This window comes from Halictus rubicundus, unplaced genomic scaffold, assembly GCF_050948215.1.
Source record: "Halictus rubicundus isolate RS-2024b unplaced genomic scaffold, iyHalRubi1_principal scaffold0304, whole genome shotgun sequence".
NCBI lineage: Eukaryota > Metazoa > Arthropoda > Insecta > Hymenoptera > Halictidae > Halictus > Halictus rubicundus.
Genome location: NW_027488845.1, coordinates 23,398 through 30,763, shown reverse-complemented (window position 1 = coordinate 30,763; position 7,366 = coordinate 23,398). Strand labels below are relative to the sequence as shown.

General features: G+C 32.7%; 1 long non-coding RNA gene across 1 annotated transcript; it reads left to right on the top strand.

Annotated features, from left to right (window-relative positions):
• The first annotated feature begins 3,682 nt into the window (after nt 1–3,682).
• On the top strand, nt 3,683–4,266 carry LOC143364152 (uncharacterized). The gene is made up of 3 exons (XR_013084004.1): nt 3,683–3,770; nt 3,839–3,997; nt 4,088–4,266. It is a non-coding gene; the product is annotated as an uncharacterized LOC143364152 (long non-coding RNA).
• The last annotated feature ends 3,100 nt before the right edge of the window (nt 4,267–7,366 follow it).

Genomic DNA, 7,366 nt, shown 5'->3' with positions numbered 1-7,366 from the left:
TAAACGGCTCATTATTAGATTATGCTCTAAAGAAAGAAAAGATTCTATTAGAGATGAATAAATCAATTGATAAAAGTACCCTGATCGACCTTATAGCAGTAGGATTACCAGACTTTATAATAGACAAAATTGACAGAAAGAAATTAAAAGAGACTGAAGATCTTTTCAATGCATTGCAAAGCCTAGAACATACGACAAAAAAGAAAAATACAGAATATAAAACTGCCAATAAATACGCCAAAGAAGATCCAGAGAAAAGACAACAAAAAAGAGCATGTGGAATTTGTGAAAAAAAAGGGAAAATGAATCGCTTTCACCCGGAATCCTCATGTTGGTTCAAAGGAAATGAAAATAACGGTAAAGAGAAAAACCAAATTAAGTTTGTAAATAACACAGAAATAGAAGCTGAACTATCTGACACGGAACAAAAAAACTTGTAGTTCCGCCATTAATCAAGGTCAAAGTGCGATTACAAGATAACCTAGAAATTCTGGGAATATATGACTCAGGTTCAAACGTTTCTTTAATAAGTTCAAAATTATTAAAACTGAAAAAAGGAAAAATAGATAGCGTGCAAGGAGCGAATCTAATGACGATTAATGGTGTGAAAAGAACTAATGGGATGGTGTCAATAAAAATAAAAATCTTTGATATAGAAAAAAGTGTAGATATATTTGTAATTGATGAAGATAAATTTCAATATGACTTTTTAGTTGGACTAGATATAATAAAGAAATTCCAATTAATACAGGATGAAAATTTGGAAATCAAACAAAAAATATATAAGGATATCACAAAAGAGAACTTAGGAAGAAATAAAGATAACAAAACTACAGATAAGTATTTCATAAATTTTAACGAACATATAAATACATCAAATTTTAGAATTGCTATAGATCATCTAGACTATAAAAGAAAAACAGAAATAAACAAATTAATAGAAAAGTATAGTGCAATATTTGCCAAAGATAAATACGATGTAGGGAGAGTGAAAAATTATGAGGCTAGAATTGATCTATTAATGGACAAATTCTGTAGCAAAAGACCATACAAATGCAGCATTGAAGACAAAAAGGAGATAGAAGCACAGGTTGCAAAATTATTAGAAAATAATCTGATAGAAGAATCATACAGTCCCTTCGCGGCTCCAGTAACTCTAGCGTACAAGAGAGAAGAAAATAGAAAAACAAGATTGTGTTGCGATTTTAGAGACTTAAATAAGATAGTTGTACCACAATCACAACCCTTTCCGCTAATAGAAGATTTAATGGTAAAAGCTAGAAATTGCAAATTTTTCTCAACATTTGACATTAATTCAGCGTTCTGGTCGATTCCTTTACGAATAAAAGATAGAAAAAAAAACAGCGTTTGTCACGCAGGAAGGACACTTTCAATGGACGTGTCTACCATTTGGGCTAAAAACATCGCCAGCAATATTCCAAAGAATATTAAGCAACATAATCAGGAAACACAAACTTACAAATTTCACAGTAAATTACATAGATGACATACTAGTATTTTCTAAGAATTTTACAGACCACATACACCACTTAACAAAATTACTAGAAGCAATAAGAGAAGAAGGATTTAGACTAAAATTCACTAAATGCAAATTTGCAGAGAATTCAGTAAAATATCTGGGACATATAATTGGTAATAATTCAATAAGACCAATGAACGATAACTTGATTGCAATAAAAGACTTTCCGACTCCAAGAACACAAAAAAACGTCAGACAATTCTTAGGAAAAGTGAATTTCTATAATAAATATATACCAAACATAGCCAGAATATTGGATCCACTACACAACCTATTGAGAAAAGGACAGAAATTTATTTGGACCGAAGAATGTGAAAAAGCATTTGAAAATATGAAAAAATTATTATGCTCTCAACCTGTATTAGAAATATACGACCCAGATCTACCGATTTACATTTACACGGATGCGAGTTTACTAGGCATAGGAGCAGTAATGAAACAAAGACAACCAAATAATGAAGAGAAACCAGTAGCATACTTTTCAAGAAAATTGAATAATAGTCAAAAAAAGAAGAAAGCAATATACCTAGAATGTCTTGCAATAAAAGAGGCGATACATTATTGGCAATACTTGCTAATGGGAAAATCGTTCATAGTTTATTCAGATCATAAACCCCTAGAAAACCTAAATATAAAGTCGAGAACAGATGAAGAGTTAGGAGATCTAACATATTATCTATCGCAATATGATTTCATAGTTAAATATGCCCCAGGAAAATGCAATTTAGAAGCCGATTGTCTTAGTAGAAACCCAGTATTAGAAGCTAAAGAAAACAAAACATTAAAAACTATAAACTTAATCAAGCTAAAAGATATAATTATAGACCAGGAAAAAAACAAAGAACTGCAAAATAAAACAAATAAGATGATAAAAAAAAATAACGTATACTATAAAAAAGTAAACAGAAAAGAAAAAATAGTCTTATCAGAAAATTTTAGTAAAGAATTTATTAAAAAAGTACACGAAGAATACTGCCACATAGGAATAAAACAAATGGAAAATAAAATTACACCATATTATACAGCAAAAAAATTAACAGAAAATATAAAACACATTTGTAAAAATTGTGTAATATGTATAAAAAACAAATCGAGAGGACAAAGGAAAAATGGATTAATGTCACATTTAGGACCTGCAAAAGAGCCATTCGAGATTATGTCAATTGACACAATGGGAGGATTCGGCGGATCCAGATCAACCAAAAAATATCTACACCTTTTGGTGGACCATTTTACGAGATATGGATATATTCTAACATCCAAGACACAGAACGCAAACGATTTTATAAAACTAATCAAGATGGTCACAGATAATAACGAAATTGGTATAATCTTGTCGGATCAATATCCAGGAATAAATTCAAAAGAATTTAAAACATTCTTAAAAGAGAAAAATATTCCAATAATATTCACGGCAGTTAACTCACCATTTTCTAATGGCCTCAATGAAAGACTAAACCAAACTTTAGTCAACAAAATAAGATGCAAAATTAACGAACAAACAAGAAACCGGGCATGGACAACAATAGCACAAGAATGCACAAGGAAATACAATGAAACGGAACATACAATAACAGGTTTTGCACCGATATATTTAATGCAAGGAAAAAACACAACAATTGTACCCGAAGAACTCCATCAAGAAATAAAAAACAACTTATACCAAGACAGAAAGCTTGCTTTAGACAGAACCATTAAATCGCATAATTACAACAAAACATTATTCGATAAAAATAGAAAAAAAATGGAATTCAACGTTGGAGATCGAGTATACGTAGAAAATGGACATAGATTAAACAGAAAGAAATTAGATGAACTAAAAATCGGACCTTTTGAAATAAAAGAAAAATTATCCAACTCCATTTACAGAATTAATACAGGGCACAAGAAAGAAGAATCAAACATTTTTCACATTACGAAGCTCATTCCAATACCAGAAAGCATCAACGACGATGATGAAGAAAATCATGAGGAATACTAGCAGACTTGTTGAAGGATTTTGTAGCCAAAGAAAAACTCTTTCCGCGGTGGGGAGATATAAAGTAGTACGGATACTACTTTACAAACCCTCTTGAAGTTTGTCGCGGGACGGGTAGGTAGGTTAGATTACAGAGGAGACGAGAAACACGTGCACGAGGATAAGAGAGAGATTGAGACGGAAAAGTATTAAATACTATTAGTAAGAAATATAGGGAAGAATAGGCCGTAAATGCCGTTTCTCTATTTATAGGTAATGGATCTGTAAATATTATAAATATTGTTTAATTATTGTTTAATAAATATCATCTCTATTTATAGTGAAACCCAATTTGGTTTATTCACCCACAAAACGCCACATAAAAGAAAGAGACATTATATATTGTTCATGCAAATACTCATATGTTCAAATTATTGATAAAACGAACGTCGAAAAACGAAAAACGAACGAGACGATAAAAGGACGAGCAGTCTCGTCAGGTCGGACACCGGAGAAAGACGTGTTGTTAATAAATGATTTAATGTTTTACGTCTGTTTAAATTCCTTACAAATTTTTAATTTTTTTTTAGGCGTGGGGGTAGCAAGCAACCCTTCGAGTGACCACTTCCAAAAAATTCAAGAACAATGTTCTGTTACCTATCTAATACGTACAAAAGTTTCAAGATCGTCGGATTGGTGGAACATAGTTAAATATTGAAGAACAAATGAAATTACGGTATTATAAAGTAGGGATAGTACTATTTATTGGTGGTAGATTTGATTAACGATAATATGTATTTATTATTGATTCTAAGATACTCTGGCTACGATTCTCAGCGTGGCACTCTTAAGGCTCGTACAGACCTGAACATTTCGACGAACATTGCGCCGAACATCGCGCCGAATAGCGTCCGAAACGCAAAATCGCATCGAAATGAATGTCGACTTTGCGTTTCGTTCGCTGTTCGGCGCAATGTTCGTCGAAATGTTCAGGTCTGTACGAGGTCTTAGACTCCTTCGGTTTCTCTGCGACTTCCACTTAAAAGTCCCCAACACTCGCTCGGTCTTGAACCCAAAATCACAAACACCCGCTGCATCGCGCTCGACTGTGAAACAAGCATTAATTATATTTTTATTTAAACTTAGAAGTGGCAGTTCTAAAGTAATTATTAAAAATATATTCGGTCTGCAACATGAACAACAAGTGTCAGGATATTTCCATCAAATAATTAACGCATTTGAAAAGGATGTTTTGGGAAATCACTTCGGAATAAATGCAAAATCCAGAGCCGATCTCATTTTAAATGAAACAGCGTACGCACCAAGGAAACTTTTTGAAATAAAAGATTCTGAATTAGTAGTCATTTTTGATGGAACATATGTTAGACACGAGAAAAGAAAAAATAATGTATATCAAAGGAAATCATATTCTGGACAGAAGAAAACATCATTATGTAAACCGTTTACAATTTGCACAACAAATGGATATATTATTGACACGGCAGGACCATTTAATGGTACCATGAATGATGCGTCAATCATGAAAATCTTATTAGTAGATCCTAACGGAATAAGTTCACTTTTACAACCCAATGATTTTTGCGTTGTGGACCGTGGTTTTCGAGATGTTGTCGAGCATATGAAAAATAGAGGATATAATGTTTTAATGCCAGCTTGTAAAGGAAATCGAGCACAATTGATAACAGCAGAAGCAAATTCATCACGCTTCGTAACAAAAATAAGATGGATTGTTGAAGCTGTCCATGGCGATATTGCACAGAAATATCGTTTATTACACCACAAAATGGACAAAAAACTTCTACCATGTCTTAAATCATTGTGTCGAATAGCATCCTTTCTACACAATGAATTTGGTAAAAGATTAGATACAGATCCAGAAATAGATTTAATTATTGATTATATGAAGAATCAACGGATAAAAACAAACACGCTTCAGGAACTAGTAGAAGGAAAAAAATTAAATCGCCGTAGAAAACCATTTACACGAATGACTGCCAACGTTGTAATGGATTTTCCAGAAATGACTGAGAAAGATTTGAAAATCTTATTCACAGGTAACATACTTTCTTGCATATGTATAACATTATCACATATAAAACTATATGCTACTTATGTAATATTATGTACAGGTACCTCAATTAACCCAGGCAGTATGCTATCTAGCGGAGTTAATGAGGAATGATGATATTTTAAATATGGAATATTTAAAGGAAACTAAAAATATTATACGGGTGAAAGTTCATTCGAGGCATATTAATCGCAAAAATTATCAATGCTACATTGAATATGTACCACATGCGATTAGTTATACCGGAATTACACGATATACATGCGACTGTGCTAATGGCAACAGAACAGTAGGTTGCTGCTCCCATGTCGCTACCATTATTAACTATTCATCTCATGGGCGATTTAAATCGAAAATTGTAAAACCAGCGGAGATAGTAACCAATATATTTGATACGACACATACTGTACCAGTAATTGAGGAAAATAGTGACGAAGATTGAATAAATCTATATTATGATTCCTAAACTTTTCTTTTACACCTACATAATGTCTATTTATATTGCAAATTCGCGAAGACAGGAATAGAATATAATACGATGCGAATAATTGATCAAGGAGGGACATAATCTCCTGATAAGAATTATTAATTAATAATTAGTCGTAAGAAACACTGCACTACACATTATACTATTATAATGGCGTAATTTCATTTGTTTTTCAATATTTAACTATGTTCCACCAATCCGACGATCTTGAAAATTTTGTACGTATTAGATAGGTAACAGAACATTGTTCTTGAATTTTTTGGAAGTGGTCACTCGATGGGTTGCTTGCTACCCCCACGCCTAAAAAAAAATTAAAAATTAAATAATTTTTTTCTAGTCTTAATAATTTCATTACAATTATGAAAAAAATATATGATATGAAGGAAGTTGAGGGTGTTTACCCTCATATCACCCTTAAATGAAGGGTTAGCGACTTAAAATTTTAGGGGATTGTTTTTCAACCTAAAATGATGGTTTTCCACACAATACCAATAAAATTCCCGCCGGGGCCGCTAGACCTGTCTTATCCACCTAGACCCTTTGCTGATCTTTCGGAAATGCTTTCCCGGAGTCCGTGCGACCGATTCTATTGAAACTTTTAGGGCGATTCGTCATACCGTTGACGTAACGAAAGAAAATTGCTTCGACAGGAAGATATAGTTATTGTCGATATAAAAGCATCATTTTTTACGTCTTGTGTCTCTCTGAAAGTGACAATTCAAAGTGACGTGATATTTTTCATGATTGCCTTTGTAACAGTGAATTGAACCTGTGAATCGTGAACGTTCCGAGAGAAAGTAATTTTTTCGGAAAATCCCATGAAACAATTTATTTTAATAGTATCATCGTTGTTAGAAATTCTAACTGTTAATAGAGATTTTAAGAAATTAGAATTGTCCCAAACAACGAGTTTCACGTTCTACGTGTCGTGCCATGTATTGTAGGAGCATGAACTGATCGCGTGCCATAGCTCTGTTAATTTTACGGAATTTTTAATTAAAATTCCGGAGGGCCAGACAACGGTATTCGATTACAATATTTCTCGAAAATCAAGCCACGAAATTCTATCGTATTCTCACAATGATTATTCTAACGATTATTAAATAGATTAAGAAATAATTTAAAAAATAATCAAATTGTTTGTTGCATACTTCGCGTTTGCTTTAAACCTCACAAGAAAATTTCGATTGACTATTTCGCCGAGGGATTTTTCACATGCTCCGGGAAGTACATGTTTATTCATCGAATTGCATTGGCGTTTGAAACAAACGGAAGAATGGGATGAAGAAGTAA